This window comes from Aquarana catesbeiana, linkage group LG03 (genome assembly GCF_042186555.1).
Source record: "Aquarana catesbeiana isolate 2022-GZ linkage group LG03, ASM4218655v1, whole genome shotgun sequence".
Classification (NCBI taxonomy): domain Eukaryota; kingdom Metazoa; phylum Chordata; class Amphibia; order Anura; family Ranidae; genus Aquarana; species Aquarana catesbeiana.
The window spans coordinates 653,314,858-653,336,752 of NC_133326.1; the positions used below are offsets into that span (position 1 = coordinate 653,314,858).

At 47.8% G+C, this 21,895-nt stretch overlaps 1 protein-coding gene across 1 annotated transcript in view; it reads left to right on the plus strand.

Annotated features, from left to right (window-relative positions):
• Positions 1–7,068: 7,068 nt before the first annotated feature.
• The window catches only part of RAB3D (RAB3D, member RAS oncogene family), a 50,009-nt gene continuing 35,182 nt past the window's right edge, over positions 7,069–21,895 (plus strand). Inside the window, exon 1 of the mRNA XM_073622697.1 lies at positions 7,069–7,377. The gene's annotated coding sequence lies outside the window, so the exon portion shown is untranslated. The remainder of the gene's footprint in view (positions 7,378–21,895) is intronic.

Sequence of the window (21,895 nt, forward strand, 5' to 3'; positions counted from 1 at the left end):
TTTCACAGAATAAGAGAGACTCTGAGGAAGTCCTAGAGGTGAGCATGGGAGAATGTGATGATATTTACAATCCTTATGCAGCGTACACACGAGCGGACTTTTCGGCCGGACTGGTCCGACGGACCGAATCCAGCGGACGATCCGACCGTGTGTGGGCTGCATCGGACTTCCGATGGACCGTTTCAGTCGGAAATCCGACGGACTTTAGATTTGAAACTTGCTTCAAATCTTCCCGCCGGAACTCCACCGGACTCAGTTCCTATGGGAAAGCCCGTTCGTCTGTATGCTGGTCCGACGGACCAAATACGACGCAAGGGCAGCTACAGCACCTGCCCGTGAGAATGTTTCCAGCGCGATCCTATTGCGCTGGTTCTTGGCGACAGGGTGCTACATCTCGAGGTGACAATGTCCCCTAGGTCTGGTATGGATTTTAAGGGGAACCCCCTACGCCGAAAAAACGGCGTGGGGGTCCCCCCGGAATCCATACCAGACCCCTATCCGAGCATGCAGCCCGGCCGGCCGCCCCCCCCTTCCTGAACCGTACCAGGCCGCATGCCCTCAACATGGGGGGGTGGGTGCTTTGGGGGAGGGGGGCGCCCTGCGGCCCCCCCACCTCAAAGCACCTTGTCCCCATGTTGATGAGGACAAGGGCCTCTTCCCGACAACCCTGGCCGTTGGTTGTTGGGGTCTGCGGGCGGAGGGCTTATCTAAATCCGGGAGCCCCTTTAATAAGGGGGCCCCCAGATCCCGGCCCCCCACCCTATGTGAATGGGTATGGGGTACATCGTACCTCTACCCATTCACCTAGGGAAAAAGTGTCAATAAAAAAACACACTACACAGGTTTTTAAAGTAATTTATTAGACAGCTCTGGGTGTCTTCTTCCGACTTTGGGGGTCTTCTTCCGACTTCGGCGCTCTCTCCGGCCTCTTCTCCCGGTGTCCGGTTCTTCTCCCGCTCTCTGGCCTCTTCTCCCGGTGTTCAACCTCTTCTCCTGGTGTCCGGTTCTTCTGCCAGCTCCTCCGCAATCTTCTGCCGCTCTTTTGCTAGCGGTGGCCCGGACATCTGCTTCGTCTTCTTCCCTGCTCTCTTCTTCCGATGTTGACACGACGCTCTCTCCCGCTGTAATGCTGTGTGAGCGCTCCGCACTGAGGATCTGAAAAAAAGAGTTGTTGTTCTACATAAAGATGGCCTAGGCTATAAGAAGATTGCCAAGACCCTAAAACTGAGCTGCAGCACGGTGGCCAAGACCATACAGTGGTTTAACAGGACAGGTTCTACTCAGAATAGGCCTCGCCATGGTCGACCAAAGAAGTTGAGTGCACGTGCTCAGCGTTACATCCAGAGGTTGTCTTTGGGAAATAGTGTGTCATGGTCTGGGACTGCATGAGTGCTGCCGGCACTGGGGAGCTACAGTTCATTGAGGAAATCATGAATGTCAACATGTACTGTGACATACTGAAGCAGAGCCTGATCCCCTCCCTTCGGAGACTGGGCCGCTGGGAAGTATTCCAACATAACGATCCCAAACACACCTCCAAGATGACCACTGTCTTGCTAAAGAAGCTGAAGGTAAAGGTGATGGACTGGCCAAGCATGTCTCCAGACCTAAACCCTGTTCAGCATCTGTGGGGCATCCTCAAACGGAAGGTGGAGGAGGGCAAGGTCTCTAACATCCACCAGCTCCATGATGTCATCATGGAGGAGTGGAAGAGGATTCCAGTGGCAACCTGTGAAGCTCTGGTGAACTCCATGCCCAAGAGGGTTAAGGCAGTGCTGGAAAATAATGGTGGACACACAAAAGTTTGACACTTTGGGCCCAATTTGGACATTTTCACTTAGGGGTGTACTCACTTTTGTTTCCAGCGGCTTAGACATTAAAGTGTAAGTTCACCTTTACAGAAAAATCTGTAAGGTGAACTTACACAGGTCCCCCCTCCTCACCCCCCCTCAGTCTCGCTGACCTGGCAATCTCCGGTTCTAAGCCCCAGTATATCTGCGCCAGGAGCCGGGGCTTAGAACTGGAGATTGCACATCGGAAGAAGAGAAGAGGGAAGAAGACGACGCAGAAGTCCGGGCCACCGCTAGCAAAAGAGCGGCAGAAGATAGCTGAGGAGCTGGCAGAAGAACCGGACACCAGGAGAAGAGGTCGAACACCGGGAGAAGAGGCCGGAGAGCGGGAGAAGAACCGGACTACGGGAGAAGAGGCCGGAGAGAGCGGCGAAGTCAGAAGAAGACCCCTGATGTCCAGTCCAAGATGGACTAGGTGGCTGCTGATTGGTCGGCACCGCCCATGTGACAGCGCTGACCAATTAGAATGATCAAAAACGTCCCTCCTGACGAGGGACATTTTGGACATTTAGCTCAGGGGATTTCTAAGCCCCAGGCTCCTGGTGCGGCTATACCGGGGCTGAGAACCTGAGATTGCCGTGGTCCAGGTCAGCGGGACTGGGGGGGGTGGACTGGGGCCGAGGAGGGGGACCGGTGTAAGTTCACCTTACAGAGTTCTCTGTAAAGGTGAACTTACCCTTTAATGGCTGTGTGTTGAGTTATTTTGAGGGGACAGCAAATTTACACTGTTATACAAGCTGTACACTCACTACTTTACATTGTAGCAAAGTGTCATTTCTTCAGTGTTGTCACATGAAGATAGAATAAAATGTTTACAAAAATGTGAGGGGTGTACTTACTTTTGTGTGATACTGTATACACACAGTACAGTACACACCTTTTGCACACACCATGACATGTATACACAGTATAGTACACACTCCTCTTGCGCACACCATGACATGTATACACAGTATAGTACACACTCCTCTTGCACACACCATGACATGTACACATAGTATACTACACACTCCTCTTGACCACATGTGACATGTACACACAGTACAGTACACACTCCTTTTGCACACACCATGACATGCACACACAGTATAGTACACACTCCTCTTGACCACACATGACATGTATACACAGTATAGTACACACTCCTCTTGACCACACCATGACATGTACACACAGTAGTATAGTACACACTCCTCTTGTACACACCATGACATGTACACACAGTAGTATAGTACACACTCCTCTTGCACACACCATGACATGTACACACAGTACAGTACACACTGCTCTTGCACACAACATGACATGTACACACACAGTACAGTACACACTCCTCTTGCACACACCATGACATGTATACACACACAGTACAGTACACACTCCTCTTGCACACAACATGACATGTACACACACACTACAGTGCACACACCATGACATGTACACACACAGTATAGTACACACTCCTCTTGACCACACATGACATGTACACACACAGTATAGTACACACTCCTCTTGACCACACATGACATGTACACACACAGTATAGTACACACTCCTCTTGCACACAACATGACATGTACACACACACTACAGTGCACACACCATGACATGTGCACACACAGTATAGTACACACTCCTCTTGCACACATGACATGTACACACACACTACAGTGCACACACCATGACATGTACACACACATAGCTGCCAACTGTCCCGGATTTCCCGGGACATTCCCGGGACTTGGACTACATTCCCGGATTTGTGGTGTCCCGGGAAATGTCCCGAAAAATCCGGTTCCCGTTTTTGAAACTGCCGCCGCCGCCGCTAGAGGTCAGCTGCCGGCGGAGACAATGATGTGAGGGGGGGGGCACTGGGGACACCTGATGTGAGTGGGGGGCTCCGCCGGGGACACCTGATGTGAGGGGGAGCTCCGCCGGGGACACCTGATGTGAGGGGGGGCTCCGCCGGGGACACCTGATGTGAGGGGGAGCTCCGCCGGGGACACCTGATGTGAGGGGGGCTCCGCCTGGGACACCTGATGTGAGGGGAGCTCCGCCGGGGACACCTGATGTGAGGGGGGCTCCGCCGGGGACACCTGATGTGAGGGGGGCTCCGCCGGGGACACCTGATGTGAGGGGGAGCTCCGCCGGGGACACCTGATGTGAGGGGGGGCTCCGCCGGGGACTCCTGATTGTGAGGGGGGGCTCCGCCGGGGACTCCTGATTGTGAGGGGGGGCTCCGCCGGGGACTCCTGATTGTGAGGGGGGGCTCCACCGGGGACTCCTGATGTGAGGGGGGGCTCCACCGGGGACTCCTGATGTGAGGGGGGGCTCCGCCGGGGACACCTGATGTGAGGGGGAGCTCCGCCGGGGACACCTGATGAGAGGGGGAGCTCCGCCGGGGACACCTGATGTGAGGGGGGGCTCCGCCGGGGACTCCTGATTGTGAGGGGGGGCTCCGCCGGGGACACCTGATGTGAGGGGGAGCTCCGCCGGGGACTCCTGATGTGAGGGGGAGCTCCGCCGGGGACTCCTGATGTGAGGGGGGGCTCCGCCGGGGACTCCTGATGTGAGGGGGGGCTCCGCCGGGGACTCCTGATGTGAGGGGGGGCTCCGCCGGGGACTCCTGATGTGAGGGGGGGCTCCGCCGGGGACACCTGATGTGAGGGGGGGCTCCGCCGGGGACACCTGATGTGAGGGGGGGCTCCGCCGGGGACACCTGATGTGAGGGGAGCTCCGCCGGGGACTCCTGATGTGAGGGGGGGCTCCGCCGGGGACACCTGATGTGAGGGGGGGCTCCGCCGGGGACTCCTGATTGTGAGGGGGGGCTCCGCCGGGGACACCTGATGTGAGGGGGAGCTCCGCCGGGGACTCCTGATGTGAGGGGGAGCTCCGCCGGGGACTCCTGATGTGAGGGGGGGCTCCGCCGGGGACTCCTGATGTGAGGGGGGGCTCCGCCGGGGACACCTGATGTGAGGGGGGGCTCCGCCGGGGACACCTGATGTGAGGGGGGCTCCGCCGGGGACTCCTAATTGTGAGGGGGGCTCCGCCGGGGACACCTGATGTGAGGGGGGCTCCGCCGGGTACACCTGATGTGAGGGGAGCTCCGCCGGGGACACCTGATGTGAGGGGGGCTCCGCCGGGGACACCTGATGTGAGGGGGAGCTCCGCCGGGGACACCTGATGTGAGGGGGAGCTCCGCCGGGGACACCTGATGTGAGGGGGAGCTCCGCCGGGGACCCCTGATGTGAGGGGGGCTCCGCCGGGGACTCCTAATTGTGAGGGGGGCTCCGCCGGGGACACCTGATGTGAGGGGGGCTCCGCCGGGTACACCTGATGTGAGGGGAGCTCCGCCGGGGACACCTGATGTGAGGGGGGCTCCGCCGGGGACACCTGAAGTGAGGGGAGCTCCGCCGGGGACACCTGATGTGAGGGGGAGCTCCGCCGGGGACACCTGATGTGAGGGGGAGCTCCGCCGGGGACACCTGATGTGAGGGGGAGCTCCGCCGGGGACACCTGATGTGAGGGGGGGCTCCGCCGGGGACTCCTGATGTGAGGGGGGGCTCCGCCGGGGACACCTGATGTGAGGGGGAGCTCCGCCGGGGACTCCTGATGTGAGGGGGGGCTCCGCCGGGGACTCCTGATGTGAGGGGGGGCTCCGCCGGGGACTCCTGATGTGAGGGGGGGCTCCGCCGGGGACTCCTGATGTGAGGGGGGGCTCCGCCGGGGACTCCTGGTGTGAGGGGGGCTCCGCCGGGGACTCCTGATGTGAGGGGTGGCTCCGCCGGGGACTCCTGATGTGAGGGGGGCTCCGCCGGGGACTCCTGGTGTGAGGGGGGGGCTCCGCCGGGGACTCCTGGTGTGAGGGGGGCTCCGCTGGGGACATCTGATGCAAGGACGGACTCTGCTCGGACATCTGAAGCAAGGACGGACGGCTGGTGGCAGGCGACGTGGCTGGTGGCAGGCGACGTGGCTGGTGACACGCTCAGGGATCCCACTGATTCTGCATTATGGTGAGTTGAATGATTTCATTTTATATTACAATATAATAATAGAAATAATGCCCTTCAATCATCCTGACACCATAACAACCATGGTGCCGGGATGATTGAAGTGCTAACACCAGGTGTTTGGAGTATCTTTATCTGCTGATTGTTAAACTTTCTAGAATACACATATTTCTATTGTGTAGGATCTGGGGCTGCTGTCCCGTCATTTCCCTCTCTCTCCCCCTCTCTCCCCCTCTCTCCCCCTCTCCATCCCTCATTCATTTCAGACTCTAACCACACCCTCTAGAGCCATGCCCATTTAAGCCACGCCCACAATTTCGCATAAACCACGCCCATTTGTCGCCGAGGCGCGCGAAGCGCGCCGCACTTGTCTATTTTTGCTAGGCCACGCCTGCTGACGAATGCCCCGCCCCTAATTATTGGACAGCTCCGCCTACAGCCACAAAAGTGTCCCACATTTTTTTTTTACAATGTTGGCAACTATGCACACACAGTATAGTACACACTCCTCTTGCACACAACATGACATGTACACACACACTACAGTGCACACACCATGACATGTACACACACAGTATAGTACACACTCCTCTTGACCACACATGACATGTATACACACAGTACAGTACACACTCCTCTTGACCACACATGACATGTACACACAGTACAGTACACACTCCTCTTGCACACACCGTGACATGTACACACAGTAGTATAGTACACACTTCTCTTGCACACACCATGACATGTACACACAGTACAGTACACACTGCTCTTGCACACATGACATGTACACACAGTATAGTACACACTCCTCTTGCACCCACCATGACATGTACACACAGTACAGTACACACTCCTCTTTCACACATGACATGTACACACACAGTACAGTACACACTCCTCTTGCACACACCATGACATGTACACACAGTACAGTACACACACACACTGACATGTACACACAGGAGAGGGGGAGCTGATCCCATGTTCCCCTGTGTCAGTGTACAGTGTGTGAGAGGCTCATTAGAGAAGAGTCATGTTAGGATGGTCAGGATCAGAGATAATGAGTAGGATGTAGGAAGTAGTAGTAGTAGGAGTGGGAGTAGTAGTGGGAGTAGTAGTAGTAGGAGTGGATGGTCTGCACACAGGCAGGACACAGGGACTGATGAGGGGATAGGCTGGCCAGGGACAGGAAGGGCCAGCCCTGCAGGGAGAGAGCTGAGGAGGGAGGAGGTGAGAGTGTGTGCTGCCAGAGAGGGAGGGAGACTGCAGGGGAAGGAGACACACCTCAGTTTAGAGAGGGAGAGAGCTACCTGCAAACACAAAGATCCGGGAGGGAGCAGGGCAGACAGGAGACAGCTGTTGGGGAAAAGCCGGTGACAAAAGTGACACGGCGCTGACAGGCGAAAGGGGCTGCGACAGGCATAGACGCACGGATACAGCACGGTGACAGGACGCTAAGAAGTGTCAGTGCTAAGGAAGGCGAGAATCCCTCCCGGACCCTGCAGGACAAGGTAATATCATTATCAGCTTTACCATTTTCTAAAGTTTATGTGTATATATATATATATATGTATGTGTGTGTGTATATATACAGTATATAAATATATATGGATATCAGCGGAGCCCATTGTCCAGCAGCTCCTCCGTCACCTACAGGTACACGTCTCCTTCCATGTGGGTGTGTATTGAATCACAAGGCTGCTTCCTGCATACAGGTGTATGGCCAGCTGTCCCCCATCTGATCTTTCATCAGATGCAAGAAGACGATCGTCCTTTACCCTTTGGCCCCCCCTGATCAATTGGTCTGCCAACTTAAACCCCAGCCAACCTGGCTTTTCTTCATCTCTATTTTCCCAAACACACCAGACAGAGATTTATAAGCTTGCATAAGAATAACACGGAGGAGTTTTGCTATATAAAAAAAAAAAGTGCTCGTCATTGTCCCATATTATAGGAAACGCAATTCATGTCTGATCTAAAGCTGTCCCATCACACATGCAGAGGTTTGGTCATTCAGAAATGAAACGGGACACCTCTATGCACCCGGGATGGATATTCACTATTTGGCGCACGTTGGGCGATCACCCCGTTACTGCCCATGAGGTGGTACTGCTTCTCTCTGTTAAGATCTGCTTTGTCAGCAAAATACAGAAGATCATAAAATTTTCCCCTCTCATTGCTGAAGAAGCTGAGAATCATTGTAGCATTTGCACCGTTCATTATCATGCGGTAGAACGTATCATGTGATATCTGTCTGCATTTATCTGCCTTAAAGGGGTTTTCCACCAGCAGCCTGTAAGGTGCAAACCCCCTCTACTCTTGGTACTTCACAGCCCATTGATCAAGGTGGGATGGATGGGTGGCTCAGGTTTATCTTGGAACTAGCACTGCTTGTAGGACCCACACCAGCCTTGAGCACTGTATGGGAGCCTCATCTGTGCCGTGTCTGCAGGGTCCTATGATTAGATCCTTCCAGAGAAAAGCCAGGCACCCACAACAAGCACAGTTTTGCCACACTCTTTCAGTAGTTTCAGATTTCGTACACTCCTTTATGATAGAATTTTAGGTTGGGGTGCTCGCAGGGGATCCTCAGGGTTCAGCCACAAAAGGCTGGTTGTAGACCCATGGGGTGACTCGGGGTGTCCATCGGAGAAGAAAAGAGGAAGAGCCAGGAGAGCTCTTATAGTGTAGTGGGTGACTCAAAATAAGATTAATACCTCAAAAAAAAAATTGATATAGCAGGAAAATTGATATACTGTATGAAGGAAAAAGAGTAGATACACACAACCTTCCCTGAATGCAGGTGGACAATAACCTGACTCCACGCAGGGTGGCAAAGGTGGCTCTTGATGTCATGGAGGTCCCAATTCTGTTTCCTAAGCAGGTTTCTCAGATGTATTAATCTTATTTTGAGTCACCCACTACACTATAAGAGCTTTCCCGACTCTCCCTCTTTCTTCTCTGGTGGACACCCTGAGACACCCCATGGGTCTACAACCAGCTTTTTGTGGCTGAACCCTGAGGTCCCAATTCTGTTTCCTAAGCAGGTTTCTCAGATGGGTGCTGAATCAGGTGAGTAGAAAGACCTATAATAAACCCAGTCAGAGGTCCGATCAACGGAGGGGCCCGTCATCATGTGCTTAGGAATGGATTGGAGTCATCTTGGTTAACCAAACATCAAAACTGGCACCAACTCACCCTGAGAGCAGACAGACCAGGGATGATTAAATATCAGTGTATCACCTTGGACTGAGGAAGTGGCAACTTAAAGCCACAAAATGTTTTTTGGTGGAATAAAGCTTTCGATGTTCGATTAACCAAGATGACTCCAATCCATTGCCAAACACACAACGATGGCACCTCTGTGTATTGGACATTTTTTTTTTTTTTTACCTCTTTCAACGTACCTGACTGGTGGAAAACCAGTTAGACTATGATAGGGGGGCAAAAGGAACCTAAAAGTTCTGCTCTATAATACAAGCCCAGTAGATCTTTACATCGTTTGCATCTCGAATCCTACGCTGGAACCATGCCGGGCATCCACAATGGTTAGCAAGCCAGTCTATATACCGATTGGAAAATGTGTATATATGTTCAGTCATAGCCAACTCTCAATGGGCCAGCTCTCTGGGCACCATTGTTACACTTGAGCCTTTTCCATAGAACTTTGTTGGTGATATTTTTACAAGGTAGGTTGTCAGGTCTACCCTCCCCAGTTGCTCAGGTTTGGGACCAGCGTGTAACTTGTTGATACCTGCAGAGCTAATTTGTACACTCATACTAGGGCCGATTTAGACAGGAACCAATTAACCTACCTGCATGACTTTGGAGTGTGGCTGTTCGAGATAACTGGACTACCTGGAGGAAACCTACATGTACACAGGGGAACAAGCAAACTCCATCCAGATAGTGTCCTGGCTGAGATTAAAACCAAGAAACCCAGGCTTAAGTTCTAATCACTAAACTACTGTGCTGCCCGCCAATTAAAATAAATTGCTCCTAAATATTAGGCTATATCTGTTCAATAGATCTGAGATTCTGGATGGATGATTGGCTCCTGGGGCACAAAGGAATGGCTTTTCGCTGGTCCATTTTCTTTTTCTTAACTTAGCCTGTGCTTTGCCCATGAAGCTCAAAGTAACAGGTTCACTTTAGTGGCAGCAAAATGCAGCAGTTTATACTTTCCCTTCACTCCCCTGCTGCTCTATATAACCAGATAAGTGAGTTGACTACACCCAATACTTCCAGGCATAGGGAATTGTGACAACGTTGGCTCTTTTGTGATTGGCTACTGAGGTACCCAATGTTGTCACCTGATGGTGGGGTGAAGGTCCTCGGCCCTTTGTAAAGCTTTTACATGGCTCGATATTCTTTCGTCCAATCCGCAACTCCCCTATCCACACTAAAAAGCTTGGATGGAGGAATCTTCCCTGCTGGCTATTGTATTCGGGCAGCTACGGCCACCAAAAAACGCGAACAGTGACTGCGTCTGATTTGGTCAATCACTATTTGGTCAATAAATTTCCACCCTGCTTGGTTGATTTTTAATTGACTTTGGTTGAGCCAGGTGGTGTCACCCATGGCTCGAATTTTGGCCACCTCAGCAGGAACTGGATGAAAGTCAAGCCATCTTAGGCCAGCTTAAGCTCCAGTAAACCTGTAGTGGAAAACACTGTAGTAAGGTAGGGCCCCATTGTATACTTAACATCTTGATATTTTTAGTTTATTATAGTTGTAGTTTAGGTCCCTAGCTGTATGTACATTTTGGGCAGTATGCGCTCAGGGATGAATGCCTGGAACGCCAGCAATCTGCAATCTGGGCATTCTTCCCTGGGCACAAGCCACCCAGCCCCCATCCAGCGGCAACACCTGTCAGACTCACATAGAGTTTGACAGGCTGCGGGTACCAGGGCTGCACAGTGCACCTGTGCCCTCCAGCCACAGACTTGTGCATGGGGGGGGGGGGGGGGCTAAACACTAATAGGGCCTATGTAGAAAAATGCTTAAGTATTGATTCTTCTACTATCTATGTCTAGCTGTGGATCCTGCACATTGATTGCAGACTGATATGCTGTGGCTGAAACAGATAGTGGGAGGCTGTAAAGATAAAGAGCTGTTTATATATTGTCTTGCTCGGCTGTCCGCCTATCCATATAATAGAATGCGCTAGAACAGGCTGGGTTGGGGTGCCATATCTGACTGATGGATCTACCTCCCACCTTCTGGAGAATCTCCTCTTGTATCTCAAATGAGATCTGTCATCTATGAGGAAAAACCATGGCGCTGAGCGGTGACACTGCAGAAAAATCACTTTCACTGCCTAGGTTCATGCTGGCATTGCTGAACAATCAGCAGTGGTAAATCATTTTATTTACATTTCTGGCACAATTTTAGGGAGTCGCATAAAAGCTGCAATACCGTGGCGTGCCAGGATGCTGCAAAATAAGGTTCAGCATGTCTGTAAACGTGTTCTTGCATTGTAATGTTAATTTAGCTATTAAAAGACTTGAGTGAAATCTGTTATTTTATCCAATTGGTGAACAGCGGAGCTTCTGGCGAGCTGAACTGCATATTCAAGATGAGGTCTTATTAAGGCTGTGAGCTCATCCCCCTCCTGATCAGAGACGACCAGGAAGGACGTCACATCTGTGCCTGTCCAGTTTCTGCAGAATGGACCCCTGCTCAGCTCTTAGGTCCTCCATCAGGTTACCTCCAAACCGGTCTGCAGTAATGGAAAAAGGCGCAGTCCTTCTCCCTTTTTTTTTTTTTTTTTTTAACTATCAGACCGGGACAAACCTGGAGGTAGGCGGGTGCAAAGGGCTCCTGTCCAAAGGGCTCCATGGACCTTCAAATCAGGTCTGCCTGACAGGTGGACCTGATTGGAACGCCTGTGTGAAAGGGGCCTAATGCTCTTTACAACAGGTAGGAGGATGAGGCTTGGTCCCCCCCCCCATCGTTTCACAAGAGAGTCCTACCTTCCGAGCTTCACTATAGCATTGCCAAAGCGGGAGGACTTTCCACCCAGTTCTGAAGCTGGAGCTGCCCACCCTGTACTAGCTTCATGCCAGCCTGCATGCACCTTGGATATTCATGACCCTGTGCAGAAATACCAGACAGCGTGGCCCCCTTGATGGCCCCAGATGAGACACCATGGCGTCACCAGACCCTGGTTGAGAAACGCTGACTTAAAGCGGAGTTCCACCCAAAAGTGGAACCTCCGCTTATCTGCTTCCTTCCCCCCTCCTGGGGCCACATTTGGCACCTTTCAGGGGGGAGGGGAGCGAGTACCTGTTTTTGAGAAGTACCCTTCCCCACTTCCGGGAGACTGCGCCGTGGCACCGTCCCTCAGGAAGTTCAGCCACCCCTCCTCCTTCCTCTGCCGCCGGTGCCAGTTAGAAAGCGCAGCGGCTTTGCGCATGCGCAGTAGGGAACCGGCTGTGAAGCTGAAAGGCTTCACTGCCGGTTTCCCTTACCAGGAATGGCGGCGGCAGCAAAAGGGAGTCGATCGGAAAATCGGCTTGGGTGCCAACATCGCAGGCTCCCTGGACAGGTAAGTGACCATATATTAAAAGTCAGCAGCTACGGTATTTGTAGCTGCTGACTTTTAATTTTTTTTCCTCCAGGCGGAACTCCTCTTTAAGCCTGGTACACACTAGTAGTTTTTTTTTTTTTTTCGTTCAACCCAGCAGGGCTGAACGAAAAAAAACCTGACAGCTCAGGAGAAGCCGCTCTACTAACTATCCGACGTTAGTACAGCAATCTCCCCTGCCCTTCTATTGTGTTCTGACAGGTGGATGCCCCCCCCCCCCCCCCCAGTACACCCACAGTCCTTGCCCCTCCCTGGCATTACCTACACCAATCAATGCCTAGAGCCCCTTACCCACCCCTGACCACTTTACCATTAACCAACTAACTGCTGTGCTACCCTGCTTGCCTAGTTATGCCTGCCCTTCACCTATTTTTTTTTTTTTGTTGCTTCGGGCCTCTCTGGACTTCTGTCCAGTTCTGAAGCTGGGGCTGCCCACCCTGTACTAGCTTCATGCCAGCCTGCCTGCCCCATGGATATGCATGACCCTGTGCAAAAAATGCCAGACACAGCGTGGCCCCCTTAACAGCCCTAGATGACACACCAGGGCGTCACCAGTCCCTGGTTGAGAAACGCTGACTGAAGCCTGGTACACACTAGTAATTTTTTGCTGGGTTGAGCGGAAAAAAAACTGACCGTTCAGGAGGAGCCGCTGTACTAACTATCTGATGTTAGTACAGTGATCTCCCCTGCTGTTCTATTGTGGTCTGACAGGGGGAACACTCCGGTCAGCGCTCTCAGCCATTGGCTGAGGGCACTGATCGAAAGCTGATCGGCAGACCTGTCGGCCCGACTCCAGTACACACGAACCGAATTTTCTAAACACCCTGCGCCCAGGGCAGCCGACCCTTCTGCCCACCCCTTGTCCCAGCCATGCTTGCATGGTACAGCAGGCACATATCAAGAATATGAAATGTTGGGTTGACAATATTCTTTAACAGCCATTGACGATGGATTGTTAAAGTGGAGTTCCGCGTTGCGGGGGATCGAAGCCCCGCTCGTCTTCCCCCCTCCGCTCGGCGGCGCCGCATTTCACCCGTGGGCGCCCGGCTGTGGCTTCACAGCCGGGCACCCACTGCACACGCGCGAGCCGCGACTGGCTGCGCAATCATCTGGGACCAGTCACGTGTCCCAGATGATTGCCTAGAGGGGGGAGGAGGTGATCTCCCTTCCTGCGCCAAGGGAAGTGACATCAGGAGCCCAGGCGCTGAAGGAGGCAGATTTCAAGGGACCACATAGCAACAGGCATTATAAGGTAAGTAAAAAAAAACTATTTTTTTTCCAATTTTTTTTTTTTTTTTTTTTTTTTCATGGACATTAATGAAATTTTTTTTTTTTTTTGGGTTGAACTCCACTTTAATATCTGTTGCCAATGCATCAAAATGCATGCAGCATACATTCTGATGCCTTGCCATTGACATCTATGGTGCCTCCCCACTCATTAGAATGCCCTGCACTGCAGCGCTGAGATAGTAACCGGTACTATTTTTATTATGCATTTTAGCGCATTTCAACATGTGCAAGTGTAAATGGGCTTTAAAAACTATATCTGAAATTAGATCCAAAATAAATTATTAGCATAATAACTATTATTAAATGTTTATTTTAATAATGATTTATTATTGTATAAATCTAAAAAAAATGATTTAATTGTGAATCCTTGCAGAGACTGTTGTGTTGTAGGGGTACACATGGACTGCGCTAATGTTTTTTCCCGCATGGGATTGCTTTACTGTAAAGTTTATGTTCTCTTATTAATACAATGGTTTGTGCCGGATTTCTGCCCACATCCCATAGCTGATATTTTTTATATTTGAGAACTGTGGAATGAGGAGAAGAATGGGATAATGATTTTTATCAAAAATAAGAGGTGCCCCTGCTGATAAGTGACAGATGGTCACACTAATGGAAACCTTTCATTGTAGGCTGGTTATCTGCTCCATCTGTCAGCCTCCTCCATTTCTATTGTAAACCTTTCCATTTGCTCTGTGTTTGTGTGACTCGTGCAGCCTTTACAATCCTAACTTACAAGTTTTAACCATTTAAGAAACGGAAGATTTTACCCCTTAATGACCAGGCCATTTTTTGTGATACGGCACTGCGTCACTTTAACTGACAATTGCGCGGTCGTGCGACGCTGTACCCAAACAAAATTGACATTCTTTTTATTTTCCCCACAAATAGAGCTTTCTTTTGGTGGTATTTGATCACCTCTGCGGTTTTTATTTTTTGCACTATAAACAAAAAAAGAGCGACAATTTTGGGAAAAAAACAAAAACTATTTTTTACTTTTTGCTATAATAAATATTCCAAAAAAAAAAAAATGTCTTCATAAGTATAGGCCAATATGTATTCTTCTACATATTTTTGGTAAAAAAAAATGGCAATAAGCATATATTGATTGGTTTGCGCAAAAGATTTAGCGTCTAAAAAATAGGGGATAGATTTATGGCACTTTTACTAGTAATGGCGGTGATCAGTGTTTGTTTTTTTTTTCATTTTTTTTTTTCAGCGAGACTGCGACAGATCGGACACTTTTGACACTTTTTTGGCAGGGAAGGGGTTAACACTACTGGTGATCAAGGGGTTAAATGTGTTCCCTGGGAGGTGTTTCTAACTGTGGGGGGAGGGGACTGACTGGAGGAGGAGAGAGATCGCTGTTCCTGATCACTAGGAACAGACGATCACTCTCTACTCCCCTGACAGATCGGGGATCTGTTTGTTTACATTGACAGATCCCCGTTCTGGCTCTATGTGGAGCGATCGCGGGTGGCCAGCGGACATCGCGGCCACTGGCCACGCACATCGGCTCTGCTGCTGTGCAGCGGGTGCCTGCTATAGCTCTTAAAAGAGCCGACGTACAGCTACGGCGATTCACGGGAACGGGCCGACCTGCCGCAGTATAATGACGGCGGCTGGTCGGCAAGTGGTTAAATTAGATTTAAAATCAAATGTAGGGATATGACATGTAAGTTCAAAAGCTGCTGTCGAAATTCGCACTAGGGATGCACCGATACCATTTTTATTACAGCAAGTATGAGTACCGATACTTTTTTTAGTACTCGATGATACCAATTACCGATACCAACCGGCAACCGTTTTGTTTACACTTCAGCTGTCAACACTGGTACAAAGCATTGCAACGTTATTTACAAATTAAATACATTTTTTTTTGTTTTTCATTTTGCGCTTTTTATAAAGTGAAACGTAAATATATGTTAAAGGTGTAAAAATATTAACGAACAAAGCAAACGAACAAAAAAAAGTTTTTAATTATTAACAGTTTATAAAGTACAAGTGAACAAAAAAATAAATAGAACATAGCTGGAAAATAATTAAATGGAGAAGGAGAATAAGGAGTTAATTAGGGCTGATTAACCTCTTCTGGACCGCCCTACGCAGACATACTGTGGCAGGGCGCCCCTCCTGCGCGAAATCACATACCTGTATGTGATTTCCTGCACTGGGTCTGCGCCGCTGGCGACCCGCTCCCGCTGTGATTGGACAATGTTCAACAAAGCCCCCCCCCCCCCCCCCGTGATCATTCTTAGGAGTTGCCAGAACAGTGGTCTGCCTAAGTAAACAAGGCAGACCGCCGTTCTGTGAGAGGGGAAGATGGAGCAGGATAGGCAGGCAGGAACACGGATCTCGGTATTCCCCCAGCTAAAGCACACACCCCCCCTTCCACAGTTAGAAATCACTCCCTAGAAGCACATTTAACCCTTTGATCGCCCCTGATGTTAACCCCTTCCCTGCTAGTGTCATTAGTACAGTGACAGTGCTTTTTTTTTTTTTTTTTTAGAACTGATTATTGTATTAGTGTCACTGGTCCCCCAAAAAGTGTCCGGTGTCCGATTGTTGCAGTTCTGCTAAAAATCACTGATCGCTGCCATTACTAGTAAAAATAAATAAATAAATATATCCCATAGTTTGTAGACACTATAACTTTTGCGCAAACCACTCAATATACGCTTAGTGGGATTTTTTTTTATTTACCAAAAACATGTAGCAGAATACATGTTGACCTAAACTGATGAATACATTCGATTTTTTCATTTTTTTTATTGAATATGTTTATAGTAGAAAGTAAAAAATGATTGTTTTGTTTTTTTTGTTCAAAATTGTTGATTTTTTTTGTTTATAGCGCAAAAAATAAAAAAACGCAGAAGTGATCAAATACCACCAAAAAAAAAAGCTCTATTTGTGGGAAAAAAGGACACCCATTTTATTTGGAGTACAGCGTTGAACGACCACGCAGTTGTCAGTTAAAGCAATGCAGTGTCGTATTGCAAAAAACGGCCTGGTCATGAAGGGGGGCAAATCTTCTGGGGCTGAAGTGGTTAAAGTCAATTAAGTGGTAATAAGGGGTTAAACAGAGAAACGTTTAATTACAAAAAAATATATATTATTTTTTTACTCGGCCGAATGCTATAAACTGACTTCATCTGCAGATGAAATGTATACCTTTGATCTGTAGATGAATAAACAGAAAGATACAAAATGAAAACAATCTTTCTTTTTATCTTTTTTAGCAAAAGAGAAACAGCCTGAAAACTGCCTCTTTTTATGATGCACCTCCATCCCCAAAATTTTACATACAGTAAAAGCAAACAATAGCCCATGGGACTTTAAGTGAGGTGATCATAATGGTCAAGACAAGTGAACAAAGTATATAGAGTATATAACATCTCAAAATTTATTTGAAAATGTATAATTATCATCATAAAAAATAGACACAAACATGGATAGCAAACTCATAAAAACAGTATGGTACAATGACTTCAAATGACTACAATATTAATGACTTCCAAACCTAAACATAATAACATGCAGTAGTGGTAGTACAAAGTATACATATACATCTGCAACTTGACGCGTTTTGCAAGCTCTACTCGCTTCTTCAGGAGTTGATGTGTATACAAGATGTCTATAAGGACAAAATATAAATAAGATATAGCAGATGGGAGGTAGAAGTAACAGGCCTACAGGAAACTACCAATTTTATTTTATGACCGTGTCTCTTTATTACAGTGCCTTGAAAAAGTATTCATACCCCCTTAACATTTTCCACCTTTTCTCATGTTACAACCAAAAATGTAATTATATTTTATTGGGATTTTATGTGATAGACCAACACAAAGTGGCACATAATTGTGAAGGGGAAGGAAAATGATAAATGGTTTTCAAATTTTTTTACAAAAAAAATCTGAAAAGTGTGGTGTGCATTTGTATTCAGCCCCCTTTACTCTGATACCCCAAACTAAAATCTAGTGGAACCAATTGCCTTCAGAAGTCACCTAATTAGAAAATAGAGTCCACCTGTGTGTAAATTAAAGCGGGGTTCCACCCAAATTTTAAACACTATCTGTATGTATTCTCTTCCTTGCCTAGATGCTGACATGCCATTTAAAAAAATTTAAATCGCCGTAATTACCTTTTATTTTTCTATTCTTCTTTGTACTTCCTGGTTCTCCTCCCGTGGGAGTAGGCGTGTTTCTAGCCTCTCACAGACTCCTGGGAGCTAGTCTCAGGCTTCCCAGGATGCCACTGAGCATGTGCGGGAACGAGCAGTGAATGCTGGGAGCACAGCATTCACCACATCCAGGAAATAAATGCTTGTGGGCTTCAAATGCCCACAATGAAGATGGAAACCGCCTGCAGTGAATAATATAAGTTATTCTTTCTGACGAAATCTGACACAGGCGGACATATTACACACAATATGTGAGTATGTAATGCTGAGAAGAAAAGTTTGTGAATGAACTCAAAAAAAAAAAACGATAGATAGGTGGAACCCCGCTTTAATCTTAGTATAAATACAGCTGTTCTGTGAAACCCTCAGAGGTTCAATCCATCATCCGAAAATGTAAAGAGTATGGCACAACTGCAAACCTACCAAGACATGGCCGTCCACCTAAACTGACAGGCTGGGCAAGGAGAGCATTAATCAGAGAAGCAGGCCCACGGTAACTATGGAGGAGCTGTAGAGATCCACAGCTCAGGTGGGAGAATCTGTCCACAGGACAACTATTAGTCGTGCTCTCCACAAATCTGGACTTTATCGAAGAGTGGCAAGAAGAAAGCCATTGTTGAAAGAAAGCCATAAGAAGTCCCGTTTGCAGTTTGCGGGAAGCCATGTGGGGGACACAGCAAACATGTGGAAGAAGGTGCTCTGGTCAGATGAGACCAAAATTTTTACACTAAAAGTAAAATGCTATGTGTGGTGCAAAACTAACACTGCACATCACCCTGAATACACCATCCCACCGTGAAACATGGTGGCGGCTGCAAAGTATTGGCAAAGTACAATACCTTGTACAATAGTACAAAGTATTGACTAAGGGGAGTTTAATACAAATGTCCCCCACACTTTTCATATATTTATTTGTAAAAAATGTTAAAAACCATTTATAATTTTTCTTTCCACTTCACAATTATGTGCCACTTTGTGTTGGTCTATCACATAAAATCCCAATAAAATAAATGTACGCGTTTGGTTGTAATATGACAAAATGTGGACAATTTCAAGGGGTATGAATACTTTTTCAAGGCACCGTATCTAAATCTAAATAAAAAGCTTTTCCTACAGGGTTTGATTTTGTATGGGCATTTGCTGTGCCTGAATGCTGACTGATCAGCCAGGTGATACATAAGGAGGGGTATGGTTTTGCTGTGTTATCTTTGGAGCTTTATTGTATGCAATTGTCACGGTCTATTTACACAATGATCTGCTCTTGTTTTTTTCATGAACATTTTCCATTGCTGAATAAGGATGTAATAAGGAGACATTGTTCCTTGGTATTATCGTTGTTAAAGGTTTTCTTTCTGTACAAAATCCAGGAATGGAAAAGGCTTGCTTAGGCAATTATTGGTTATTGTGTTACACCCCCAGCATTGCCCAACCCCTCTCAGCGAGGTCACGGATGTTGCACATTTAAAGCAGAGCTAACGTGACAAAATTAAAAATTTAAAAGCAGGCAGGTTCTTGATTGCAGAACAGATATGCTATGTCTCTATTTCCACAAAAAAAAACTTTCCTGCCTGTGGAGAGTTTCTTGAGAATGTACGCTGAGGTGCGCATGCGCAGCTCCATGTACCTTGTCGGCACAACTCGGTGATGGAATAAAGCAACTCCTGTGTGCGGGAGTTCTATCCATCCCTTTCCAGGCAAAAAAGATGGTTGAAAACTCCACACCCCGAAAAAGCTAAGGAGAAGATGTTGATGCCAGCGAGGGAGCTTGCGGTCAGCACTTCACTGGAACGGAGGTAAGTATTTGGAGAATTTAGTTTTAATTTTTTTTTTTTTTTTTATAAATCTTTTTTTATTAATTCTCTTAACAAACAAACAACACAAATCACAACAGAAAACATCATACACATTGATCTGCAAATATGAATAAAAACAAGTTCAAAATCCAGTACAGTGGAACCTCGGATTATGAGCATAATCCGTTCCAGGAGAATGCTCGTAATCCAAAGTACTCGCATATCAAAGCGAGTTTCCCCATTGAAATGAATGGAAACTAAAATAATTCGTTCCACGTTGACTTCAATGGCATGCAATACCGCATGCGGCCAGAGGTGGGGGGGTGCCGGAGAGCCTCGGAAACGGCCGGAAAGGCCAGAGGACACCTCGGCTGACCTTGGCAAACCTCGGAAAGACTCTGTTCCTGAGGTTTGCCAAGGTCAGCCGAGCTGTCCTCGGGCCTTTCCGTGCATCTCCGAACGGTGCCAATGGGCTGCGATCAGAGCCGATCGGCTCCGGCGCCACCCCCATCTTAGGCCAAATGCGGTACTGCACACGCTTTGGCCTGAATCGTGCTCGTTTTGCGAGACAACACTCGCAAACCGAGTTACGATTTTTAGGAATACAGTGCTCGTATTGCGAAACACTCGTTAACTGCGTTACTCGCAATCTGAGGTTCCACTGTATAACAATAATGTGTCTATAGGAGAAAGGAAAAAAAAGGAAAAAAAAAAAAGAGACAAGCATTAGTTCCTTCTCTCCCCAATGGATCCAAACTTATAATCATAAAAATTCTCATGTTATGGATAATGGCCCCCATGGCCGTTTGCTGTAAGCGGTTTATCCAACAACTTGGCCCACACTTTATCATACTTACTAGGGCAACCCCTGTTCATATACGTATCTCTATATAATGGAAGATTATTATTTACCAATTGTTTCCAATATGAGAACGTAGGAGACCAAGGTTTCTTCCAATGCAACGCAATAGCTTTCCTTGCATAGAATAGTGTTATGTTAGCAAACACTGGCTCAGACGCTGTAGGAGGAATAGTCTCTACCAAACCCAATAAACAAACAGACATTAAGATCGGTAAAGGTGCAGAGGTGATAGAGTTCAATAAATCCACTATTAAAACTATATATGGACAAGTCCAGAAGATTGTAAAATCCCCCTGAGTTGCTCCACATCTCCAGCAATCTGAAGAGCACACAGGATTTATCTTTTTAAATCTGTGTGGAGTAATATATGCTCTGTGTATCAATTTATATTGAATCGTACGATCTCTCAAAGATATCAAAGATCGCAGAGGGAAATCCCACACACACCCCTCCAATCCTCCATATCTAGATCTGGTATATCTCGCACCCACCTAGCTCTAATGGCAAGATAGAGATTATTATAAAATGAGAATACAATCTCGAAGTAGGCCTATCCAAACACTCGGACCTAAGCGCTAGTTCTAAAGCAGATTGTCTAATCTTTAAACCGTCCTGTGGAAATTGTGTATAAAAGGTGTGATGAAGCTGAAAATATCTAAATAGATGGGAATTTGGAACATTAAAAGTCGAAGTTAGTATAGAAAAAGTGGATAATTTCTGATCAGTAATCACCTGAGAGAGTATTTTTATATTATATTTAGTCCATGCAATAGGCTCCGGTGTCTTAAAAAATTGAGGAAGGGTAGGATTAAACCATAGAGGTGCATTTGGAGAAAAAGCATCTTTAGGGTAATGCTCACATCTAAGACCAGCCTCCCAGGCTCGCATAGTAGTAGGCATTGAAGGAGTCAACAAATATGGTGCCCTACAACCCCTAAATAGAAGAGCTTTAAAGAGCATCCATGGAGACTACTACTGCCGCTTCCAGCCGGGTAGAGGAGTTATATAAATCAGGATTTAGCCACCATACGGCCGTAACTAGCTGGGTGGCCAAAAAATATTTATATAGATCCGGAAAGGCTAGACCTCCCTGTTCACAAGGGCACATCAGGGTGGTTAATTTATACCTGGGGTAATTTGTTCCCCATAGAAACAATGAAAAATGTTGATTTCATTTTGTAAAAAAGGACATAGGGAGCAACTGGGGAGAGTGTCTAAATAAGTACATGAATTTTGGTATAATTTTCATTTTTAAAAGATTAATATGTCCCAGTAAATACAATGGTAAAGACTTCCATAGTTTCAATTTTGACTC